We start from the raw sequence: 26,885 nt of genomic DNA, 5'->3' as shown, positions 1-26,885 counted from the left end.
AAGTTACACAGCTTAAGGCCTAGCTAGTACCAGTGTGGTAGACTGTCTGGGAATCCGTGGTGCGGTTGACTTTTTATTATGTCGTTTAGATTTTGTTTCACATTCGATTAAAAAGGACTATGGATTAAAGCATTTAATGTCAATGGCTATTCTAAGCTGAATGTCCCTGCTCTCATCAGATCGCAGAACTGACACAGCTTTAGGCCTCGCTAGTACCTGTGTGGGAGACTGTCTGGGAATCCGTGGTGTAGTTGACATTTTATTATGTCGTTTAGATTTTGTTTCACAATCGATTAAAAAGGACTATGGATTAAAGCATTTAATGTCAATGGACATTCTAAGCTGAATTTTTCTGCTCTCGTCAGATCGCAGAAGTTACACAGCTTAAGACCTCGCTAGTGCCAGTGTGGGAGACTGTCTGGGAATCTGTGGTGCGGTTGACATTTAATTAGGTTTAGATTTTGTTTCACATTCAATTAAAAAGGACTATGGATTAAAGCATTTAATGTCAATGGCCATTCTAAGCTGAATGTGCCTGCTCTCGTCAGATCACATAAGTTACACAGCTTAAGGCCTCGCTACTACCAGTGTGGGAGACTGTCTGGGAATCCGTGGTGTGGTTGACTTTTTATTATGTTGTTTAGATTATGTTTCACAATCAATTAAAAAGGACTATGGATTAAAGCATTTAATGTCAATGGCCATTCTAAGCTGGATGTGCCTGCTCTAGTCAAGTTATACAGCTTAAGACCTCGCTAGTACGAGTGTGGGAGACTGTCTTGGAATCAGTGGTGCGGTTGCCTTTTTATTATGTCGTTTAGATTTTGTTTCACAATCGATTAAAAAGGACTATGGATTAAAGCATTTAATGTCTATTGCCATTCTAAGCTGAATGTGCCTGCTCTCGTCAGATCACAGAAGTTACACAGCTTAAGGGCTCGCTAGGAGCAGTGTGGGAGACCGTCTGGTAATCCGTGGTGGGGTTGCCTTTTTATTATGTCGTTTAGATTTTGTTTCACAATCGATTAAAAAGAACTATGGATTAAAGCATTTAATGTCAATGGCCATTCTAAGCTGAATGTTCCTGCTCTCACCAGATCGCAGAAGCTACACAGCTTAAGGCCTCACTAGTACTAGTGTGGGAGACTGTCTGGGAGTCTGTGGTGCGGTTGACTTTTTATTATGTCGTTTAGATTTTGTTTCACAATCGATTAAAAAGGAATATGGATTAAAGCATGTAATGTCAATGGCCATTCTAAGCTGAATGTGCCTGCTCTCGTCAGATTGCAGAAGTTACACTGCTTAAAGGGAATGTGTTGCCAGCAAAACATGTTTTGTTTTTATTAGTTAAACATTTAGTGTGTAGGTGATTAAACATTGTTCTAATTTTTTATTTTTTTTTCAAGAGTCAGGAAATATTATAAATTGGATTCAATTTATAACATTTCCCTGTGCTGGTCACTGGATGGAGCCATTCCCAAAATTGCAGCATTGCATGTGGTAAAGCAACCACATTGCTTTATGCTGCAAAATTGGGTAAAAATCCCTCGCTCTAGTGAGCTCTCAGAATCCCCCCCCTCCTTTATCCTGGCTAGTGCCGGGAGAAACGAGGGGTTTGAACGGTCTAACCTCCTACACTGTGTGTCGCCATTTTTTGAGCTAACACACAGTGTAGTAGGTTTACATACAGTAGTAAACACACACTGAAACACGAACATACATAGAAATAACTTACCTGCTCCAGTCTCCGCCGCTCCCTCCGGTCCATCCGCTCCGTCTGCTGCCGCTGCTCCATGTGCACAAGTCCGCAATCCGCGACCGGAAGTAGTAATCTTACTGTCCGGCCGCGACTTCCGGTCCACAGGAAAATGGCGCCGGACGGCGCGCATTTCAAATTGAACTGTGTGGGAGCGGCGCATGCGCCGTTCCCACACAGCAGCGTACACGATAGTGTATGGAACGGGCCCCGTTCGCAGTCCCTATGGGACTGGAGCTGCCGTATTCCATGTCTGTATGTGTCGTTAATCTACACATACAGAAATGGAAAAAAAAATGGCAGCCCCCATAGGGAAGAAAAAGTGTAATAAAAAGTAACACACAAACACACAAATTAATCCAAACGTTTTTAATAAAGCACTAACATCTTTAACATATTAAAAAAAAAAATTTAGGTGACACTGTTCCTTTAAGGCCTCGCTAATACCAGTGTGGGAGACTGTCTGGGAAGCCGTGGTGCATTTGACTTTTTATTATGTCGTTTAGATTTTGTTTCACAATCGATTAAAAAGAACTATGGATTAAAGCATTTAATGTCAATGGCCATTCTAAGCTGAATGTGCCTGCTCTCGTCAGATCGCAGAAGTTACACAGGTTAAGTCCTCGCTAGTACCAGTGTGGGAGACTGTCTGGGAATCCGTGGTGCGGTTGACTTTCTATTATGTCGTTTAGATTTAGTTTCAAATTCGATTAAAAAGGACTATGGATTAAAGCATTTAATGTCAATGGCCATTCTAAGTTGAATGAGCCTGCTCTAGTCAAGTTACACAGCTTAAGGCCTCGCTAGTGCCAGTGTGGGAGGCTGTCTTGGAATACGTGGTAAGGTTGACTTTTTATTATGTCGTTTAGATTTTGTTTCACAATCGATTAAAAAGGACTATGGATTAAAGCATTTAATGTCAATGGCCATTCTAAGCTGAATGTGCCTGCTCTCGTCAGACTGCAGTAGTTACACAGCTTAAGTCCTCGCTAGTACTAATGTGGGAGACTGTCTGGGAATCAGTGGTGCAGTTGACTTTTAATTATGTTGTTTAGATTTTGTTTCACAATCGATTAAAAAGGACTATGGATTAAAGCATTTATTGTCAATGGCCATTCTAAGCTGAATGTGCCTGCTCTCGTCAGATCGCAGAAGTTTCACAGCTTGTAGCCTCAGTAGACTGTCTGGGAATCCGTGGTGCGGTTGACTTTTTATTATGTCGTTTAGGTTTTGTTTCAAAATCGATTAAAAAGGACTATGGATTAAAGCATTTAATGTCAATCGCCATTCTAAGCTGAATGTGCCTGCTCTGGTCAGATTGCAGAAGTTACACTGCTTAAGCCCTCGCTAGTACCAGTGTGGGAGACTGTCTGGGAAGCTGTGGTGCGTTTGACTTTGTATTATGTCGTTTAGATTTTGTTTCACAATCGATTAAAAAGAACTATGGATTAAAGCATTTAATGTCAATGGCCATTCTAAGCTGAATGTGCCTGCTCTCGTCAGATCGCAGAAGTTACACAGCTTAAGGCCTCGCTAGTACCAGTGTGGGAGACTGTCTGGGAATCAGTGGTGCGGTTAACTTTTTTTTATGTCGTTTAGATTATGTTTCACATTTGATAAAAAAGGACTATGAATTAAAGCATTTAATGTCAATGGCCATTCTAAGCTGAATGTGCCTGCTCTCGTCAGTTCGCAGAAGTTACACAGCTTAAGGCCTCGCTAGTACCAGTGTGGGAGACTGTCTGGGAATACGTGGTGCAGTTGAATTTTTATTATGTTGTTTAGATTTTGTTTCACAATCGATTAAAAAGGACTATGGATTAAAGCATTTAATTGCAATGGCCATTCTAAGCTGAATGTGCCTGCTCTCGTCAGATTGCAGAAGTTACACAGTTTAAGGCCTCGCTAGTGCTAATGTGGGAGACTGTCTGGGAATCAGTGGTGCAGTTGACTTTTAATTATGTTGTTTAGATTTTGTTTCACAATCGATTAAAAAGGACTATGGATTAAAGCATTTATTGTCAATGGCCGTTCTAAGCTGAATGTGCCTGCTCTCGTCAGATCGCAGAAGTTTCACAGCTTAAGGCCTCAGTAGTGCCAGTGTGGGAGACTGTCTGGGAATCCGTGGTGCGGTTGACTTTTTATTATGTCGTTTAGATTTTGTTTCACAATCGATTAAAAAGGACTATGGATTAAAGCATTTAATGTCAATGGCCATTCTAAGCTGAATGTGCCTGCTCTCGTCAGATCGCAGAAGTTACACAGCTTAAGGCCTCGCTAGTACCATTGTGGGAGACTGTCTGGGAATCCGTGGTGCGGTTAACTTTTTATTATGTCGTTTAGATTATGTTTCACATTAGATTAAAAAGGACTATGGATTAAAGCATTTAATGTCAATGGCCATTCCAAGCTGAATGTGCCTGCTCTCATCAGCTCGCAGAAGTTACACAGCTTAAGGCCTCTCTAGATATCAGGAGCACCCTACCACCAATCCTTTGGCTGGGAAGCTGACTCCTGCACTGGCAGCCGCTAGTTTGGATCTACCGCATCAAACAACTTCCTGCTACACCTCACTAGCATCTGGAACCTACACCCATGATGTTGGATTTCACCATTGAAAGGAACTGACTACACGAACAGCTCATCCTGGAATACATCAGGACCGACACCCTGCCGAGACTCCCTCACGTAGTGAGTAACAGCTCATCAGCGGCTGAAACCCAAAAGATGACTAACCTATACCTATCCTTGGAAGACCTACTGAAAAAGGAAGCCCTGCAGAACATTGACTGTCAACTTTTGTCACTGTATATGTCTAACAACATCACTCCTAGAGGCCTAAGGTTACTAATCACTAATCCTTACACCACAGACCCAACTTTCAGTACTGACTGGAAGTCTTTTATAGATATATGCCATCTAGGTTTCCTAGATAGACTGCACACCAAACGCACAATGCTCAGCAATGCCCTTCTCTCGGACATTCTCATAATTAAGGAGCAACTAGTACCCTTCAGCGATCATTGTGATTTCTCCAAACTAGAAGAATCCACCAGCAGGAGATTGATCGCTTATGAAAAAGATCTCATTCTAAGAAAAGTGAAAAAACTAAAAAGAGATCAAGCAGACTATGCTATTAACCCTGCAGGTGACTGGAAATCCAGCACCCAGCCTATCCCTCACCAAGACACCACTCTGCCTGACCATGCCAACACTCAAAATAGGAACATTTTGAGCAAACCCAATCTTGCAACCCCACGGGTCATGACTTACAGCAGATCCTTCAGGAACAGCTCCAAGTCCAGACCCACCACCAGAACTCCACAAAGAATACCGAGAATTCTTTCTGAAACCCATAACCACCCAGTGAGAACTAACATTCCAGTACCGATCCCCAAATCCATCTGTCCTGTTACAGTTCCATCTCCCACTCGGAACCCCCCTCCACAACCAAACCACCCCTTCTCGCATAGATTATTCAGTCCCAGGATACCAATGAATGCCTTCAAATCTTCCGACCGAGCCCTTCATCTATCTCTGTTACCTTCTACCTGTCAACCCATGGAAGTCCCCCCACCCTCCATCACCCATTCCCCCATATCCCTGACCAACGACTCCACAGATTTCGTCGATGAGGACGACGACAACAATCTCTCATCCCTACTTCAACTATCAGTACACAATACTCCCTACTTCACCAACCCAATTTCACCCGAGGACCTTTTCCACAGCCCGCCTGTTGACTATAACACCACCAAGGGGTCCACAAACCCTAATTTAGATCTGGCCACGTCTGCTCTAGATTTTACCTACGCAACGACGTCTTTTTTAGGACTACCCTCCCAGTTAGTCCGACCCCCGTTAACCCCCACTGTGGTGAGCAAAGACATCTTGATCCCCTACATCATGAGCCCCAAAGCCCAGACCATAACCCATTTCTTCCCAAAAATCCAAAAAATCTCAACCAAAAGAAAACTAGACATAGACCTAGAGGACGGAGAGGAGGCATCAAACGCACCAAACCAACATCTATCACACAACAAAAAGAGGAACCTGGTCCAACAATAAAATTATTCAATTTGTCATCATACATCCTAAACAGTTCTGAGCACAGCCTTCTGAATAGAGGCCTCTCTTTCTGCCCCACAGCATCAACTGACAATTTTGAACTCTTTATGGACCTTAACAGGTTCATAAGGAAACCAGAACAAGAAACAAGTCACGACCAGGTGTTTGAAAAAATACAAATAATCTTTATTAAAGTCAATTAGACACATGGAGACAACATATAACACTTAGACATAATAAAATGCCATGGACCCTCGAACACAAACGGAATCCGAACGTAAAAGCAGAGTAGCCCCCCAGATGTAAAAATGGTCTGACACAACCTATATATGGCTAAAGTGCATAAGTACATATTGATAAGCAGGTACTAGGCATGGTACGCTTTGCACAGATGAACACATAAATAAGTATAGAGAATATATATAAGGTACAATCTAAGTAAAAACGACATGTAAAGTAGTATACCTACACCTGCGTATAAGAGGATAAATAGGAGATCAAGACCAGGAGGGGGACCTCTGCTTAACCCAACGCGCGTTTCGCTGGTGCTTCGTCAGGGGTTGATGTCCAAATGCCCCAGTTACCCCATGATATACCTTCCTCAATGATGTTTTACCGGTAAAATCACAGCTGTTTCCTATCGGGTGGTTAGGTGTTCAGCGTCGGTCACCAATGACAGACGGCGATACATCCCGCCCACCCACGATAGCGTCCTATCGTGTAGTCTTATGTCAAAACAGTCCTCCTCCCAGAACCGCCTCCATCGGCATAACCACACCAGGCCGGCGGGGGAATGAAATCAGCCCGCCGGCTCGATGTGGAATCACCGAAGGTCAGAAGCAGGGATATAAAGAGGAATGAAATTAGAAGTTTAGTGGCAATACAGTTTTGGCCCAAGGTAGAACTATCTATCCTGATCATTAAGGTGAAACAATAGGTTAAAAAAGGTTAAAAGAAGGGCCCAGCCGATCTCATTAAACAGCAGCAGCGGGACAAGGCGTCCCGTTGCTAGGTGACAGTCCAGCGTGAGAGCAGCAGTTGCTGTTAAACACGCTGGAGAGCATAGCAAAGCATTAAGAGCCGAGGTCGCTGTCCAACGTGCTGAAATACTCAGCACAGCCGTCAAAGCTAAATAACCGAGAGAGTTAGAGCAGTCACTGTCCAAGGTGCTGAAGCTGACTATCCAAGTCCATATCACACTTCAGAGCTGAAACACAGTACCGGAACTAACCAGTAATGCTGTGAAAAGTAAAAAATGAAAAGAGGAAAGAAAGTAAAAGTGACCGAGGATATACCTACATATACCTACACACACATACATGAACACACATATATATATATATACATACACATACATACACATATACACACACACATATGTACCAACATATACACAAAATACATATGATCACAGTGAGCGGTTGTGAATGTGAGAGAAGTGAAGAAACGTGAAAAAATATCAACAAAAATGATTAGAAAGTAGAATAACACAACAAGTGTATATTGATTAATGCTGAAGAGGAACAGAACAATATAATTAGTATTAATGCAGCACAACAAACCGTACATCTAGCCCGAAAATTGTGAATATGCGGTAAATAAAACCAAAGGTGAGTCAAATGACAATTTCTTTATATCCAAAATTAGTATACATAAAAATATACATAAATCTAATTAATTTTAATCCAGTAGTGCAGGAATATGAGCAAAGTGCACAAGTATGTGCTAAGACTATAGTTGCCAACCACACAATTGATGTCAGTAATATTAAACGTGATAGGTGAGGCAAGAAAAATGGAGGGGGAAACAAAAAGGGGGGGGGAAATAGGGAAGGAGAGAATGAGGAAGGGGGGAGGAGAGGGGAAGGAAAAGGGGGAAAGGGAAGAGGGATGTGGACAAACACAAATTATATTACAATGAGTGACCAAGAAAATTTAGTGATGGGAAGATGATTAAAACTACCAAATGACTGAACGTGACCGTGACTACTGCTATAAACATTTAGTAAACCAAACCTCAATTACTAGGTTAAATAATACATGGTGACTGTAATAAACAAGAAAATAAAAAAAAGGCTGAGAGCCTGACTAACTCAATACAATTTATTGTGTCAATCTGTGCAAAAGTACCTATGACGAAAAAGCCAAAAGTACAGACTTGATCGTAAACCAAAAACCAATGTAACAATGATCAAATGTTAAAGGGTCGATGTGAAAAGGATTTGACTGTAAATATATATACACAAGTGATCAGAAAATCCGAAAATTTGGCCCACCAATGGCCACAGGACGAATCTGCCGGATGTCACTCTAAATTCATAGCGGGGTCATCACGGGGATTTGAACTGGATCCAAAAACTTCATGCTGAATAGTATGGCAGGAATCATGCTGTAAAACAACAGAGATCTTATAACAAGATAATAATTTCTTATCAAGTTGTGAACAACTGGGATAATAGTTGACCTCAAAAATAAAGATCAATATCCACGTATGTCTAGATAGAAGAACAGGGCATAAGGGGAATGGCAAGTAGAAAACCCAATGTACAAACACATAAACATAAAATTAAAAAGATAAAAACAATGACAACAAGTTAAAAAGAACAGGGATAAAATATTGGTGGACACCAATAGGAGAGTGGCAATGCTCAAACCAAAGAAAGTAGCCATGACTTAACTATGGCGATTTCAAAGAAATGGTGCGAAGCTGTTGTACTCATTAAGACCATATGGATGTAAGGATCCCAACCTCATAATCCAGGTAGTTTCTTTCTGTCCCAAGGCCTTCTTCCAATTACCACCCCTTGGACCAATCAGTACGCGATCGATAGCTCTCACTTTCAAAAGTGATGCGTCACAGTTGTGAAATAACCTGAAATGACGAGGGATCGTATTAAGTTGTGATACATCTTCAATTCCCATAGCCGCTTGAATGCCCAACACATGCTCTCGTACTCTCCTACGGAGTTGTCTAGTCGTCATTCCTACATAAATTTTGTCACAAGGACAGATGGCAAAGTAGATGACACCCATAGTGGTACAGTCAATGTGATGGGTAATCTTGAATTCGTGTGTATGGTCAAAATCAAAAAATGTAGTTGCCTGTTCGATGTTTGGACAAGCTACACAGCGTCCGCATTTAAAGCAACCCCATTTTGGACCTTTAGATCCAAAAGCATACTGGGGTTGTGAGCCCCGGTGGTAACTATGTACTAAAAGATCCTTCAGGTTTTGGGCTCTCCTAAATGTAATGGAAGGGACAGATGGTAACAATTTGCCTAGCGTATGGTCCTGCTGGAGTATTGGCCAAAATTTTTTCATTATCACCAAAATTTCCTCGGATTTACAATTAAAATTCGTAATCATGCGGACCTTATTATCAGTGGCGGTTTGTCGAACAGAGCCCTGTAACAGCGTCGTTCTTTGACTGCTTTTTGCCCTATCATAGGCTCGCTGGATAGACCGATTGCTGTATCCCCTTTCCTTGAAGCGCTTTTTAAGATCTTGAGCCTGCACTTCAAAAGTGTGTTGGTCTGACCACAAGCGTCTTGCTCGTAAGTATTGGCCAACGGGGATATTTTTAATAAGGTGTCTAGGGTGGGCTGATGAAGCGTGTAATATCGAATTGACCGCAGTCTTCTTTCTATATAGGTCCGTGTGTATCAATCCCTGATCGTCCACCCGAATTTGAATGTCGAGGAACTCAACTGCAGTTCTACTATATTGATATGTAAGTTTGATATTGATGTTGTTGTGGTTCAAATGGTTAATGAAAGTTTTGAGTTCAGCTGGTGTTCCCTGCCAGATAAACACAACGTCATCAATATATCTAGCCCAAAGATGTACTCTATCAATCAAAGGGACAGGATTAGACAGAAAGATATCCCTCTCCCACAGCCCCAGGAAAAGATTGGCATAGGAAGGTGCGCATGCTGCCCCCATAGCCGTTCCCTGGAGCTGTAGGTAGAAGGACTCTTTAAAAATAAAAAAATTATGAGTCAAGACAAATTGGAGGGCTTTCAATAGAAAGTCTTGATGACTCCTATCCAGATTTCCCATTGCCAGAAACAACTGCGTTGCAGTAAGACCATCCCCGTGTTGAATCGAAGTGTACAAAGATTCAACATCACACGTAACTAAGTACATGTCTTGTTGGAGATGTATCCCCTCAATTTTTCTCAGGATATCGTTGGTATCCTGGACAAAAGATGGAAGAGTTTCAACCATGGGTTTCAGAAAGTGATCGATATACTTACATAATGGTTCTAAAATGCTGTTGGATCCGGACACAATTGGACGTCCTGGGGGGTTACGGGCATCCTTATGTATCTTTGGCAGCAAATAAATTGTTGCTACTGTAGGTTCCAAAATCAGTAATCCATCCGCTTGTTTCTTAGTGACAATGCCATCTTCACATGCCTGTCCAATGAAGGTAGACAATTCCTGTTGGTATTTGGATAACGGATTAAATGTAAGCTTTTTATAACATTCAGGCATGCGTAGCTGACGAAACACTTCTCTCTCGTAAGACACAGTGGGCCAAAGCACTATATTCCCCCCTTTGTCCGAGGGTTTGAAGACTATCTCTTTCATGGAAGTCAATTCCCTGATAGCCCTTCTTTGATTGTAAGTGAGGTTGTCATTCAGGACGCAGCCTAGTTTGGGCCTTAAGGCTCAGAGCCCATTTTTCAAATCTGACATATTTCACTTTATGTGGTAATAACGTCAGAATGCTTAAACCTATCCAAGCGATTCTGAGATTGTTTTCTCGTGACACTTTGGGCTTCATGTTCGTGGTAAAATTTGGTCGATATATTCAGTCTTTATTTGTGAAAAATTGCAAAATGTAGAGAAAATTTACAAAAAATAGCATTTTTCAGAATTTAAATGCATCTGCTTGAAAAACAGACGGTTATACCACCCAAAATAGTCACTAGTTCACATTTCCCATATGTCTACTTTAGATTGGCATCGTTTTTTGAACATTATTTTATTTTTCTTGGACGTTACAAGGCTTAGAACATAAACAGCAATTTCTCATATTCTTAAGAAAATTTCAAAAGCCTTTTTTTGAAGGTACCAGTTCAGTTCTGAAGTGGATTTGAGGGGCCTATGTATGATAAACCCCCATAAAACACCCCATTTTAAAAACTAGACCCCTCAAAGTATTCAAAACAGCAGTTAGAAAGTTTTTTAACCCTTCAGGCATTTCACAGGAATTAAAGCAAAGTGGAAATGAAATTTGCAAATTTCATTTTTTCTGCTGAATTTCCATTTTTTTCAATTTTTTTTTAGTAACAGAGAAGGTTTTACCAGAGAAACACTACTAAATATGTATTGTCCAGATTCTGCAGTTTTTAGAAATGTCCCACATGTGCCTCTAGTGCGCTCGTGGACTAAAACACAAGCCCTAGAAGCAAAGAAGCACCTAGTGCATTTTGAGGCCTCTTTTTTATTAGAATATATTTTAGGCAGCATGCCAGGTTTGAAGAGGTGTTGAGGTATCAAAACAATGGAAACCCACCAGAAGTGACCCCATTTTGGAAATTACACCCCTCAAGGAATTCATTTATGGTTTTTGTTATCATTTTGACCGCACAGTTTTTTCACAGCACCTATTTGAATTGGGCTGTGAAATGAGAAAAATGATATTTTTTCCAATAAGATGTCATTTTTGATCAAAATTTCTTATTTTCACAGGGAACAACATACCCCATTTTGTTGCCCAATTTGTCCTTAGTGCGGCAATACCCCATTTGTGGTGATAAACTGCCGTTTGGGCCCATGGGAGGGCTCAGAAGGAAAGGAGCGCTATGTGTTTGTTGGAGTCCAAATTTTGCTGGATTGGTTTTCGGGTGCATGTCGCATTTGCAGAGCCCCAGAGGTACCAAAGCAATGGAAACCCACCAGAAGTGACCCCATTTTGGAAACTACACCCCTCAAGGAATTCATTTATGGATTTTGTTATCATTTTGACCGCACAGTTTTTTCACAGCACCTATTTGAATTGGGCTGTGAAATGAAAAAAATGATATTTTTTCTAATAAGATGTCATTTTTGATCAAAATTTCTTATTTTCACAGGGAACAACATACCCCATTTTGTTGCCCAATTTGTCCTTAGTGCGGCAATACCCCATTTGTGGTGATAAACTGCCGTTTGGGCCCATGGGAGGGCTCAGAAGGAAAGGAGCGCTATGTGTTTGTTGGAGTCCAAATTTTGCTGGATTGGTTTTCGGGTGCATGTCGCATTTGCAGAGCCCCAGAGGTATCAAAGCAATGGAAACCCACCAGAAGTGACCCCATTTTGGAAACTACACCCCTCAAGGAATTCATTTATGGTTTTTGTTATTATTTTGACCGCACGGTTTTTTCACAGCACCTATTTGAATTGGGCTGTGAAATGAAAAAAATTATATTTTTTCCAATAAGATGTCATTTTTGATCAAAATGTCTTATTTTCACAAGGAACAACATACCCCATTTTGTTGCCCAATTTGTCCTTAGTGCAGCAATACCCCATTTGTGGTGATAAACTGCCGTTTGGGCCCATGGGAGGGCTCAGAAGAAAAGGACCACCATTTGGCCTACTGGAGCTTTTCTGGTGCTAAGTCATGTATGCAGAAGCCCCTGAGGTACCAGTAGAGTTGAAACCCCCGAGAAGTGACCCCATTTTAAAAACGACACCCCTTAAGACATTCATCTAGAGGTGTAGTAAGCATTTTGACCCCACAGGTACTGTGTAAAAGATAATGCGCAGCAGATGGTGCAGTGTGAGATTTGCAATTTTATATATATATATGCCATTTCAGTGTCCAATATATTGTGCCCAGCATGCGCCACCGGAGATATACACCCCTTAAATTGTAATGTGGGTTCTCCTGGGTACGGCAATACCCTACATGTGGCTGTTATCAGCTGCCTGGGCATACGGCAGGGCTCAGAAGGGAAAGATGAGGGGGGTAAGCTGTGCGGAGTGCATCAGGGTAAATTAAAAATCAAGGGATGTATGATACATTTTAAAACAATCTTTTATACAGAGCCCTGGTTTTTCGGGACACGTGTCACATTGGTATATTGTGTTCTACCTTATCCCCCTCTTATAGCAGACTCTGCACCTCTTTTGACTCTTTCCCTTTCCACCGGTTTGGGGAACTTCTCCTGGAAAGTGTTGCCCTGGTACGATGCGTGTGGCCCCACTTCCAGAAGTACTGGGTGCCCCCCCTTCCTGGTCCCTAAAGATTAGATCTTGAAATTCCAGGAAAGTTCCCCTCTGGCCTGCACATCGACGTAGCACGTACACATTGTACAAAGCCATCTGTATGATGTGCCCGGTCAGCTTCTTCTACCACACCGCATGGCGCTGTAGGGCTTCAGGACTTGATTTGACAAGTCCACCCCTCCCATGTACCTATTGTAGTCCAGGATGAAGTCTGGTTTTGGGGTGGCCTTTCCTTCATATATCCTAAACCTGTAGGTATACCCTGATGCACTCTCGCACAGCTTATACATCTTCACGCCATACCTTGCCCTCTTACCTGGCAGGTACTGGCGGAATTGAACCCTCCCTTTAAAATGTACCAGGGACTCATCAATAGAAAAACACTTCTCGGGGGTGTATGTGTAATGGCAGGAAGGAGGTGAAGGGAAAGTGAGCCCTAATCTACCCACCGCCCTGTCCCTGCCTACTTGCAACGACCCGCCCTAGGCGACGAGATACAACTGGGCGGCGGTCCCTACGCTGGCTAAGTGCACAGGAAGACAAACAGGGAACACGCAAGGGAAGGGGCAGTAGCCACGGAACGCCACGAGGAAACGGGGCGGCGAACGAACAGTCAGGACCAGGACGAAGTGAGTACACCCGAGCAGGCACGGAGACAGAAGCAAGCCAGGGCAAGCAAGCAGGTCAAGCAGAACTGCAGCAAGGCAGAAGCACGGCAGAAGCAGGCTGGAGCAAGCAGCAGTGGGGCCAGGAATCCAAAAGAATTACAAGCACTGAGGGAGAGCACAGGGCAGGTAATAAAGGGCAGGGGGCGGAGCTAACTCCGAGAGACCAGGCCGCGATAGGCTCTCCCACTCCTGAGCCTGCCACCCTGGTTGGTGGGAGATGGTGTCAGTCGAGCAGGTCTGGCCTCAGGTGTGGATTGATTAATCCCAGGAGTATAGCTAGATGAAGTACCTGGCAGATCCCTAACAGTACTCCCCCTTTTATGAGGGGCCACCGGACCCTTACTAAGGGGACCCGGTTTAGTGGGGAAGAGGAGGTGGAACCTCCTGATCAATACCCCAGCGTGAACATCACGGGCAGGTACCCAAGTCCTCTCCTCCGGCCCGTATCCTCTCCAATGGACCAGGTACTGGAGGGAGCCCTGGACCATCCTACTGTCCATAATCTTGGCCACCTCGAATTCCACCCCCTCAGGGGTGAGAACGGGAACAGGAGGTATCCTCGAGGGGGACCAGGACGGGGAGCAGCGTTTAAGGAGGGAGGCATGGAAGACGTCATGTATGCGAAAGGATGGGGGGAGCTCCAGACGGAAGGATACAGGGTTGAGGACTTCAATGATCTTATAAGGTCCAATAAATCGGGGAGCAAACTTCCTGGACGGGACCTTAAGGCGCAAGTTCCTGGACGACAACCAGACCAAATCCCCGACGACAAACCGGGGGTTAGCAGAACGTCTACTATCCGCCTGAATCTTTTGTGCGCTCTGGGACGCCTCTAGGTTCTTCTGAACCTGGGCCCAGACAGTGCACAGTTCCCGATGAACCTCCTCTACCTCAGGATTATTGGAACAACCAGGGGAGACGGAGGAGAACCTTGGGTTAAACCCGAAATTACAGAAAAACGGGGAGACCCCTGACGAGTTACTGACCCGGTTATTCAGGGAAAATTCAGCAAGGGGAAGGAATGAGACCCAATCGAATTGACAGTCAGAGATGAAACACCTTAAATATTGTTCCAGGGATTGGTTGGTCCTTTCCGTTTGGCCATTAGTTTCGGGATGGAAGGCGGAGGAGAAGGACAGATCAATCTCCAACTTTTTACAAAAAGCTCTCCAAAATAAGGAAACAAATTGTACCCCTCTGTCAGAAACGATATTGACTGGGGCCCCATGGAGACGCAGGATGTGTTTCACAAACAAAGAAGCTAACGTCTTGGCGTTAGGTAGCTTCTTAAGGGGCACAAAGTGGCACATCTTGCTGAAGCGGTCGACTACCACCCACACCACCGACTTGCCCTGAGATGGAGGCAAATCGGTGATAAAATCCATGGAGATATGGGTCCAAGGTCTCTGGGGAATGGGCAAGGAACGTAGTAGGCCCGCAGGTCGGGACCTAGGGGTTTTGGACCTAGCGCAAACCTCACAAGCGGCGACGTAAGCCCTAACATCTTTAGGCAACCCAGGCCACCAATAGTTTCTGGTAATGAGGTGTTTGGTGCCCAAGATGCCAGGATGACCAGATAGAGCGGAGTCATGGTTTTCCCTGAGTACCCTCAGCCGGTATTGCAGGGGAACAAACAGTTTGTCCCCAGGGACGTTCCCGGGAGCTGCACCCTGATCAGCCGCGATATCAGAAGCTAAATCAGAATCCGTGGCAGAGACGATTATACCAGGGGGTAAAATACAAGCGGGATCCTTCTCGGAAGGAGGATTGGCCATGAAACTACGTGACAGAGCGTCAGCCTTAATATTCTTGGACCCAGCCCTATAGGTAACCAAGAAATTAAATCTGGTAAAGAATAGTGCCCACCGAGCTTGTCTAGGATTAAGCCTCCGGGCCGATTCTAGGAAAACCAGATTCTTGTGATCCGTAAGGACCGTTACCTGGTGTCTGGCCCCCTCCAGGAAGTGCCGCCACTCCTCAAAAGCCCATTTAATGGCTAGAAGTTCGCGGTTACCAATATCATAGTTACTCTCCGTGGGCGAAAACTTCCTAGAGAAGTAAGCACAGGGGCGGAGATGGGTGAGGGAGCTGGTACCCTGGGACAAGACGGCCCCCACTCCCACCTCGGAAGCGTCAACCTCCACAATAAATGGCTCCTCTTGGTTGGGCTGAATCAGCACGGGGCCGAGATAAAGCACTTCTTGAGAGTCTCAAAGGCCTGGACGGCCTCAGGGGGCCAATGGAGGACATCGGCACCCTTGCGGGTAAGGTCCGTAAGAGGCTTAGCGACGACCGAGAAGTTGGCAATAAATCTCCTGTAATAGTTGGCGAACCCTAAAAAACACTGTAACGCCTTAAGGGAGGCAGGTTGGACCCATTCCGCCACAGCTTGAACCTTGGCAGGGTCCATGCGGAATTCATGAGGAGTGAGGATTTGCCCTAAAAATGGTATCTCCTGTACCCCAAAGACACATTTTTCAGTCTTAGCAAACAGATTATTCTCCCGAAGGACCTGGAGCACCTTCCTGACATGCTCCACGTGGGAGGACCAGTCCTTGGAAAACACCAGTATGTCATCAAGGTACACAACAAGAAAATTACCCAGGTACTCTCTCAGGATTTCATTAATAAAATTCTGGAAGACAGCAGGGGCATTACACAACCCAAAGGGCATGACCAGGTATTCGAAATGACCCTCGGGTGTGTTGAACGCAGTTTTCCACTCATCCCCCTCTTTGATGCGGATAAGGTTATATGCCCCCCGTAGATCGAACTTCGAAAACCATTGGGCTCCCTGAACCTGATTAAAAAGATCCGGAATCAAAGGAAGTGGGTACTGGTTCCTTACGGTGACCTTATTCAGGTTACGATAATCAATGCACGGCCTAAGACCACCATCCTTCTTCCCCACGAAGAAGAAGCCAGCACCTACAGGAGAAGTCGAGGGGCGAATGAAACCCTTGGCCAGGCATTCTTGGATATACACCCTCATCGCTTCACGTTCAGGACATGAAAGATTAAATATCCTACCCTTAGGAAGCTTGGCACCAGGCACCAAATCGATAGCGCAATCGTAATCTCTATGGGGGGGCAACACCTCGGAGGCCTCCTTAGAAAACACATCGGCGAAGTCCTGAACAAACTCAGGAAGCGTGTTTACCTCCTCCCGGGGAGAAATAGAGTTAACAGAAAGACATGACATAAGACATTCATTACCCCATTTGGTGAGATCCCCAGTATTCCAATCAAATGTGGGATTATGCAACTGCAACCAGGGAAGACCTAATACCAGATCAGACGATAATCCCTGCATCACCAGTACAGAGCACTGCTCCAAATGCATGGAGCCAACCAGGAGTTCAAAAACAGGAGTATGCTGAGTAAAATAACCATTAGCAAGGGGGGTTGAGTCGATTCCTACTACAGGGATGGGATAAGGTAAATCAATACAAGGCATCTTTAGAGACATAGCAAAATCCACAGACATGATATTAGCAGATGAGCCAGAATCCACGAAAGCACTGCCCGTGGCAGACCGGCCAGCAAACGAGACCTGAAAGGGAAGCAAAATTTTATTGCGTTTCACATTAACGGGAAATACCTGTGCGCCCAAGTGACCTCCCCGATGATCACTTAGGCGCGGAAGTTTTCCGGCTTCTTATTCTTGCGCCTGGGACAGGTGTTCAGTAGATGCTTGTCGTCCCCACAGTAGAAGCAGAGACCATTCATTCTGCGAAACTCTCTACGTTGTCGAGGGGACATGGAGGCCCCGAGTTGCATAGGTACCTCCGAGTCCTCCGTGGAGGGGCGAGGATACGGGACCTCGGGGGGAATCGCAGAAAAGTCAGAGGGGAGCACACTGAAGCGTTCTAGCTGACGTTCCCTGAGACGTCGGTCAAGTCGTACTGCTAGGGCCATAACCTGGTCAAGGGAGTCAGGCGAGGGGTAGCTAACCAGCAGATCCTTCAGGGCGTCAGATAATCCTAACCTAAACTGGCACCTTAGGGCCGGATCGTTCCACTGAGAAGCTACGCACCACTTCCTAAAATCAGAACAGTATTCCTCAACCGGTCTCCTACCCTGACGTAAGGTCACCAGCTGACTCTCGGCTAAAGCAGTCCTGTCAGTCTCGTCGTAAATGAGTCCGAGGGCAGAGAAAAAACGATCAACAGAGGAAAGTTCAGGGGCGTCAGGAGCCAAGGAGAAGGCCCACTCTTGGGGCCCTTCCTGGAGTCGGGATATGATGATACCCACCCGCTGGTTCTCGGAACCTGAGGAGTGGGGCTTTAGGCGGAAATACAGTCTGCAACTCTCCCGGAAGGAGAGAAACGTCTTACGGTCCCCTGAAAACCGGTCAGGTAACTTGAGGTCGGGTTCTAGAGGTGAGGTGAGGGGTACTACTAAAGCAGCGTCACGACCTGATTGACCCTTTGGGCCAGGGCCTGGACCTGTAGGGAGAGGCCCTGCATCTGCTGGGTCAGGGTCTCAAGGGGGTCCATGATAGCGTCAGCGTAGGAGAAATGGTAGACTAGGTAAGGGCTTGTAATTATGTAATGGCAGGAAGGAGGTGAAGGGAAAGTGAGCCCTAATCTACCCACCGCCCTGTCCCTGCCTACTTGCAACGACCCGCCCTAGGCGACGAGGTACAACTGGGCGGCGGTCCCTACGCTGGCTAAGTGCACAGGAAGACAAACAGGGAACACGCAAGGGAAGGGGCAGTAGCCACGGAACGCCACGAGGAAACGGGGCGGCGAACGAACAGTCAGGACCAGGACGAGTACACCCGAGCAGGCACGGAGACAGAAGCAAGCCAGGGCAAGCAAGCAGGTCAAGCAGAACTGCAGCAAGGCAGAAGCACGGCAGAAGCAGGCTGGAGCAAGCAGCAGTGGGGCCAGGAATCCAAAAGAATTACAAGCACTGAGGGAGAGCACAGGGCAGGTAATAAAGGGCAGGGGGCGGAGCTAACTCCGAGAGACCAGGCCGCGATAGGCTCTCCCACTCCTGAGCCTGCCACCCTGGTTGGTGGGAGATGGTGTCAGTCGAGCAGGTCTGGCCTCAGGTGTGGATTGATTAATCCCAGGAGTATAGCTAGATGAAGTACCTGGCAGATCCCTAACAGTATGCTTGGCAAAACCGGGCACTGGAACGGTCTAATAGGGGTCTCCATTTATACAAACGGTCAAAACTGGGGTCATCTCGGGGTGGGCACGACTCATTATCAGTATAATGTAAGAAGCGAAGTATTGCCTCATTTATTTATTTTTTTAGGTTCCAGTTCAGTTCTGAAGTTGCTTTGAGGGGCCCATATATTAGAAACCCCCATCAAACACCCCATTTTAGAAACTAGACCCCTCAAAGTATTCACAACAGCATTTAGAAGTTTATGAACCCTTTAGGTGTTTCACAGAAATTTAGAGCAAAGTAGAGGTGAAATGTACTCTTTTTATACCATTTTTTTTATAACACAAAAGGATTTATCAGAGAAACGCAACTTAATACGTATTGCCCAGATTCTGCAGTTTTGAGAAATATCCCACATGTGGCCCTCGGGCGGTAATGGACTGAAGCACCGGCCTCCGAAGCAAAGGTGCACCTAGCGGATTTTGAGCCCTCTTTTTTATTAGGCACCATGTCTGGTTTGAAGAGGTCTTGTGGTGCCAAAACATTGGAAACCCCCCAAAAGTGACCCCAATTTGGAAACTAGACCCCTTGAGGAATCCATTGTAGTTTTCTTGGGGTGCATGCGGCTTTTTGATCAGTTTTTATTCCATTTTTAGGTGGCGTGGTGACTAATAAACAGCAATTCTACTATTGTTTTTGTATACTTTTTTTTTTACAGCGTTCACCGTGCGCTATAAATGATATATTCACTTTATTCTGCGTGGCGATACGATTACGGCGATACCAGATGTTTATAGGTTTTTTTTATGTCTTATGGCGTTTGCACAATAAAATACGTTTTGTAAACAATCATTCACTTTTGGTGTTACCTTATTCTTAGAGCCAGAACGTTTTTATTTTTCAATCAATAAAGCCGTGCGAGGACTTATTTTTTGCGTAACGAACTGTAGTTTCGATCAGTACCATTTTTAGGTACATGCGACTTTTTGATCTCTTTTTATTCCATTTTTTGGGAGGTGAAGTGACCAAACAATTGTGATTGTGGTACGGTTTATTAATATATTTTTTTACGGCGTTCACCGCGCGGGATAAATAACAAAATAATTTTGTAGTTCAGGCCGTTACGGACGCAGCGATACCAATTATGTATAGTTTATTTGTTTGTTTATATATTTTTATTAATAATAAATGACTGATAAGGGAAAAAGTGGGACTTTTACTTTTATTACTTTTAAAACTTTTATTTTCTTATTTTTACACATCTTTTTTGAACTTTTTTTTTACTTTTTTACTTTGTCCCACTAGGGGACATGAGGGCAGGAGGCCCTGATCGCTATTCTAATACACTGCACTACATGCGTAGTGCAGTGTATTAGAGCTGTCAGCTACTCACTGACAGCAAGCATAGTGGGTCCTGACGTTGTCAGGACCCACTAGGCTTCCGTCTATGGCATAGCCGGACGCCATTGTTTGGTGTCCGGTTGCCATAGTCACCATCGCCGGCCGCTATCGTGTAGCAGGCCGGCGATGGCGGATTAACCCCTAAGAAGCCGCGATCGCTATTGAACGCGGCTTCTGAGGGGTTAATCGGCGGGGGAGCTCCGCGATCGGTCCCGGCACATTGAGCAGTGATAGTCTGCTGTCGGAAACAGCAGCTATCACAGCTCATGAACGCGCCCCGCGCGAACGGCGCCGTGTTTACTCCATGACCTACTATTAGGTCACTGAGCGCGAACGCTACAGTTAGCATGACCTAATAGTAGGTCATGGAGCGTTAAAGGGTTAATGTAGTCAGAAATCCTCTTGAACTCCTGGGACACTACATTAACAAATAAGGATATTTCTGGGAATAGACTAAGAGAGGGAAATTTGGTGGATTTAGGTAAGAGGTGTTGTGGGTACCCACCTTGAGAAGGTTCATTTTGTTCATCCAACAAGTCTTGAAGGGCATTCAAAGCTTCCAACTCCAACGCCGAAAGGGAAGAAAACATAGGGTCTTTTTTGGCATAAATCTTTTTAAAAACCAATTTCCTGGCAAACAAGTGAAGGTCTTTTACTGCGGAAAAAACGTTAAACTTAGCAACAGGTGAGAAAGTCAGGCCTAATTGTAAAACCTCAATTTGGGCAGATGTTAAGACTTTATCGGAAAGGTTAATTACCTTAAGAGGATTAGTAGAACTGGATTCTGATCCAGATGCAAAGGTCCGCTTATTGGCATGTTGACGAAAGTCTTGTCCTCGATCCTGATCGCCTTTACGTTTACCGTGTCGTTGTGGGTATCTTCCTGGTCTGGGGTTGGAGGTGTTAGAGGTAGTACTGGCCGAAGATCGTGAAGTGATGGAGGCCGACCGTGCCCGTTCACCACCCATCTTCCACTGCCATTTATAGATACGTTTGTTTTGGAAATCGTCCACATCTCGTTGGTACTTCTTCATTTTAATAGAGGAGATTTCTTTCTCCCAGGTGGTGAACGACTCATTCAGTTGTTTATTCAAGTTATCCAGTTCATCCTTGGAGAACTCAGTATGTACCCGTGTCTGTATTTCCTCGATCTCTTTATCCAGAGATTCCAACGACACCCCATTATGGCTCACCAGGAGCTCCATAAAATTTTTAGAACACATCGCACATGACTCTTCCCATTTAGTAGTAAAGGCATCATCTTCGATGGGAAAAGATGGAAAGACTTGAACCCGTAGCCCACGTGGAATTAACCCCTTACTCAGATATTGCTGCATATAGGTTTTGTTCCACCATATTCGAGTACGCCGATGTAATAAATTAAATAAGGTTTTCTTTATTGCCACCCTCTGAACGGATTCCGTCAGATACGAAGGTTGGTTAGAGAATACATTTGCAGCCTGTGCTGACCAGGAGATCTCTCTGCTCCTGTAGTCCATGATATGGAAGGGGTTATTTTGAAACTGCTGTAATAAATACAGAAAAGACAATTTAACAAACCGAATAATGCCCCGAATGATACTAGTGGTCCTAGTGACTAATTAAAACTAAACCAGAACAAGAAACAAGTCACGACCAGGAGTTTGAAAAAATACAAATAATCTTTATTAAAGTCAATTAGACACATGGAGACAACATATAACACTTAGACATAATAAAATGCCATGGACCCTCGAACACAAACGGAATCCGAACGTAAAAGCAGAGTAGCCCCCCAGATGTAAAAATGGTCTGACACAACCTATATATGGCTAAAGTGCATAAGTACATATTGATAAGCAGGTACTAGGCATGGTACGCTTTGCACAGATGAACACATAAATAAGTATAGAGAATATATATAAGGTACAATCTAAGTAAAAACGACATGTAAAGTAGTATACCTACACCTGCGTATAAGAGGATAAATAGGAGATCAAGACCAGGAGGGGGACCTCTGCTTAACCCAACGCGCGTTTCGCTGGTGCTTCGTCAGGGGTTGATGTCCAAATGCCCCAGTTACCCCATGATATACCTTCCTCAATGATGTTTTACCGGTAAAATCACAGCTGTTTCCTATCGGGTGGTTAGGTGTTCAGCGTCGGTCACCAATGACAGACGGCGATACATCCCGCCCACCCACGATAGCGTCCTATCGTGTAGTCTTATGTCAAAACAGTCCTCCTCCCAGAACCGCCTCCATCGGCATAACCACACCAGGCCGGCGGGGGAATGAAATCAGCCCGCCGGCTCGATGTGGAATCACCGAAGGTCAGAAGCAGGGATATAAAGAGGAATGAAATTAGAAGTTTAGTGGCAATCCAGTTTTGGCCCAAGGTAGAACTATCTATCCTGATCATTAAGGTGAAACAATAGGTTAAAAAAGGTTAAAAGAAGGGCCCAGCCGATCTCATTAAACAGCAGCAGCGGGACAAGGCGTCCCGTTGCTAGGTGACAGTCCAGCGTGAGAGCAGCAGTTGCTGTTAAACAGGGTAGGTTCATAAGGAAACTCACACTCACCAGACACTTTGCTATGATCAAATCCACCACTACACCAGGCCCAATTATTGAACCACCTGAAAATTCTCCCACACTCAATGCCATCTCAGTGGAAGTCCATCCCAAGTCTAATTATTACCCAATCCATCACCAGGGCCCAATGGTAGAAACCTTCTCATCCCTGGTTAGCAACGAGTTCAGGACACTAGACCTACCATCCCACTACATTGACAACCTAACTACCCACGAAAGAAGAGCCATGAAAAATCTTCAAAAGAACCAAGAAATCATTATTCGCCCAGCTGATAAAGGGGGGGTATTGTCATCCAGAATAGGAACCAATATTTTGATGAGACTATGAGGATCCTCAGCGACACCTCTTTCTACAGAAAACTCACTTCCAACCCACTATCCACATACACACAAGAATACAAAGACCTTATTGAGCCAGCTGCCAAATTAGGACTATTAAATAAAAAGGAGAAGCGTTTTTTATCTGTCACCTTTCCAAATATGCCCTTCATCTACCACCTACCAAAAATTCATAAATCACTTACTGATCCACCCGGACGCCCCATCATCTCGGGAATTGACTCCCTCACAAGTAACCTTTCACATTTCATCGACCTCCACCTCCAACCCCTTGTCCTCACCCTACCATCCCACCTCAAGGATTCCACACAGCTAATCAGAGACCTTAATGACCTAAAGTTTGACCCTTCATTATCCCCAATCAGTTTTCTAACAGCAGACGTTACTGCACTGTATAGCAATATCCCCCATAACAAAGGCATAGAAGTAACCCATTCTTTCCTCTCATCCATAGACTCAATTCCCGAACCCCAAGTAGACTTCCTAGCCGATTACATCGAATTTATCCTCAAACACAACATCTTCACCTTCAACAGTATCTTTTACCACCAAATTAAAGGTTGTGCTATGGGCACCCGTTTCGCACCCTCCTATGCCAATTTATACATGGGCTCCTTCGAAAGGACACACATTCATGGCGAACACCCCTATAAAAACAACATATTGCTATATAAAAGATACATCGATGACCTGTTTATAGTATGGAAAGGCACTGAGGAGGAAGCGACTCGCTTCATTGAAACATTGAATAACAATAACTACGACCTATCATTCACACACACCTTCTCCCCTACCTCTATAGATTTCCTAGACCTTACCATCAACTATGATAACCGCAGCAACCAATTTACGACAAAAACACATTTTAAACTAGTAGACGTGAATAGCTACATTGATTTTAGAAGCGCCCACTACCGCCCATGGCTCAAAAATATTCCTTTTGGGCAATTCAGGAGGATAAGGAAAAACTGCAGCACCAATAAAGACTTCAACAGGGAGTGCCTAACCTTGGAAAAAAGATTTAAAGATAAACATTTTCCCATAAACCTTATCAAAGGCGCAAAATCACAAGCCTCAAAACTCACACAAAAATCCTGTCTAAACCCCTCCGTCAAGAAACCCAAATCTGGCCAGAGCAACCCCAATTTCATCACCACTTACAATAGAGGCAACAAAACAATTAGGGACATTCTCTCCAAGCATTGGCACATCCTTAAAAACGATCCACACCTTAAGGACACGTTACCAGACAAACCAAACATCACATTCAGACGATCCCTAACCCTCAAAAATATCCTGGCTCCAAGCAGAATAAAGAAACCTTCAGCAACACACACAAACTTTCTTTCAAACCTCAAAGGTTCCTACAAATGTGGACACTCACGCTGCCTCTGCTGCAATAACATAAGCCACAAAAAATACACTTACACCTCCACCGTCACCAATGAAACATTCACTATCCAAACTCTCCTCAACTGCGGCTGCTCATATGTCATATACCTCCTAGAGTGCCCGTGTAAATTACAGTACATTGGCAGAACCACCCAATGCCTAAGAACCCGAGTTAATAACCACCGGTTCAACATCAACACTGGATATCTTAAACACAGTGTATCCCGTCACTTCTCTCAGACACATGAGTGCGATTTCAATAAAATCACAATCACACCCATTGAATATATCCATCCTGACGTCCCGAACAGATTCAACAAACTCAAACAAAGGGAAAACTACTGGATCTTTAAAATGAACACATTATACCCATTGGGTCTAAACGACATCACAGAGTCATCCCTAGACTAAACACCGAACCAATACCAAACATTTAAATAACCTCTGGATTCTATCAGCAAACATAAATCCTAATCCTATATCCATAAACCTATACATCTCAATAAAACAGCCCCTACACGGAAGTATGAGACATTTTTTACTCCTTCCTCTGCCTCTATATTTGATAACAACCAGAGTGTACCCTCACAACAACCAGACAACCCCCTGTGTTGTTTCAAAAAAACCATAATACGCTGCTGATCTCTGACCTTCCCCCTGAAATAACTCTAAAACAAATCCAAAATTCAATTACAACCATCCTTTCACTTTAAAATTCGATTACTGCTTCAGCAAAACCCATCCTTACCTTCTAGAATTATTCTGATCGGTCAAGTGATCCCTTAAATCAACTAACTACAAAACCAAAACAATAACAATAACAATAACAAACCACTACACATAACACTGGCATTCCATTACTACAAACGTCCAAAACATTACTTTATTACTTGCATTTCATCTATACTTACCTCAATCTCCCCCTTCCTCTCTCTTCATCATCCCCTTTTTTTCCCCTGCAGCACCGTCCGGCGATTCTTGGCGTCTGGCGGGTCACCGTGCGTTCCACCCTGCTCTGGACCACGTCGGCCACCGTAATACAAGTGGTCTCCTTGGCAACAGACAACAAATTTCACTCACACACGCAAACACGTATATTGCAGCGACACAGCATCTTATGTTTAAAATAAATAAACAAGCAAGCAATTATCATCTGAGTCAGTACCTGCTCACCACCTATTCCTTCCCAATAACTATTCAATAATAAAAATTCTTGCCGTCCCCCGCAAACAAAACTTTTTCAGCCGTCCTTCTACACCGACACACTACAAAGAGAACTCTTTATCGTGACAGCTCGTCTTTTAATTTGTTTTATTATGTATATACGTTTTAATGAATTAACACCAATAAATGTCATTACAATTAACTGTAACTTTGAACCCACTCCCCTGCCCCCCTCCCCCCTGATGTTTTTTTTGGCGGTTTTTTTACCCAATTACCCAGTCTGAACTGGCCCAAATCAGATGACTTGTTTTCTGTATAAATACATGTCCTTTCTTTTGTGCTCCTCATGCCTGATGAAAACGCCAGTTCGGCGTTGAAACGCGTTGCATAGCAATAAATCATTTTACGTTTACCTAGCTCTTGGACTTCATCCTGTCTACACCACGCAGCAGCGCCAACATAGATCCTAATTTTTATTTCACTCTGCACTCATCCTAGTACCAGTGTGGGAGACTGTCTGGGAATACGTGGTGCGGTTGACTTTTTATTATGTCGTTTAGATTTTGTTTCACAATCGATTAAAAAGGACTATGGATTAAAGCATTTAATGTCAATGGCCATTCTAAGCTGAATGTGCCTGCTCTCGTCAGATCGCAGAAGTTACACAGCTTAAGGCCTCGCTAGTACCAGTGTGGGAGACTGTCTGGGAATCCGTGGTGCGGTTGACTTTTTATTATGTAGTTTAGATTTTGTTTCAAAATCGATTAAAAAGGACTATGGATTAAAGGATATAATGTCAATGGCCATTCTAAGCTGAATGTGCCTGCTCTCGTCAGATTGCAGAAGTTACACTGCTTAAGGCCTCGCTAGTACCAGTGTGGGAAACTGTCTGGGAATACGTGGTGCGGTTGCCTTTTTATTATGTCGTTTCGATTTTGTTTCACAATCGATTAAAAAGGACTATGGATTAAAGCATTTATTGTCAATGGCCATTCTAAGCTGAATGTGCCTGCTCTCGTCAGATCGCAGAAGTTACACAGCTTAAGGCCTAGCTAGTACCATTGTGGGAGACTGTCTGGGAATCAGTGGTGCGGTTGACTTTTAATTATTTGGTGTTTAGATTTTGTTTCACAATCGATTAAAAAGGACTATGGATTAAAGCATTTATTGTCAATGGCCATTCTA

The 26,885-nt window shown here is 44.1% G+C and overlaps 9 pseudogenes; all 9 read left to right on the top strand.

Moving 5' to 3' along the window:
- Positions 1-138: 138 nt before the first annotated feature.
- LOC142706240 (5S ribosomal RNA) lies at positions 139-257 on the top strand (annotated as a pseudogene).
- A 799-nt stretch (positions 258-1,056) lies between these two features.
- LOC142737853 (5S ribosomal RNA) lies at positions 1,057-1,175 on the top strand (annotated as a pseudogene).
- A 1,136-nt stretch (positions 1,176-2,311) lies between these two features.
- On the top strand, positions 2,312-2,430 carry LOC142675654 (5S ribosomal RNA; annotated as a pseudogene).
- Positions 2,431-3,218: 788 nt separating this feature from the next.
- Positions 3,219-3,337, top strand: LOC142670368 (5S ribosomal RNA; annotated as a pseudogene).
- Positions 3,338-3,404: 67 nt separating this feature from the next.
- Positions 3,405-3,523, top strand: LOC142673869 (5S ribosomal RNA; annotated as a pseudogene).
- A 439-nt stretch (positions 3,524-3,962) lies between these two features.
- Positions 3,963-4,081, top strand: LOC142737425 (5S ribosomal RNA; annotated as a pseudogene).
- A 22,228-nt stretch (positions 4,082-26,309) lies between these two features.
- On the top strand, positions 26,310-26,428 carry LOC142738214 (5S ribosomal RNA; annotated as a pseudogene).
- A 67-nt stretch (positions 26,429-26,495) lies between these two features.
- On the top strand, positions 26,496-26,614 carry LOC142704382 (5S ribosomal RNA; annotated as a pseudogene).
- A 67-nt stretch (positions 26,615-26,681) lies between these two features.
- LOC142678355 (5S ribosomal RNA) lies at positions 26,682-26,800 on the top strand (annotated as a pseudogene).
- The last annotated feature ends 85 nt before the right edge of the window (positions 26,801-26,885 follow it).

Source organism: Rhinoderma darwinii, chromosome 1, assembly GCF_050947455.1.
Source record: "Rhinoderma darwinii isolate aRhiDar2 chromosome 1, aRhiDar2.hap1, whole genome shotgun sequence".
NCBI classification, from domain to species: domain Eukaryota; kingdom Metazoa; phylum Chordata; class Amphibia; order Anura; family Rhinodermatidae; genus Rhinoderma; species Rhinoderma darwinii.
The sequence above is the reverse complement of the archived record's forward strand: the minus strand, read 5'-3'. Positions and strand labels throughout refer to the sequence as shown.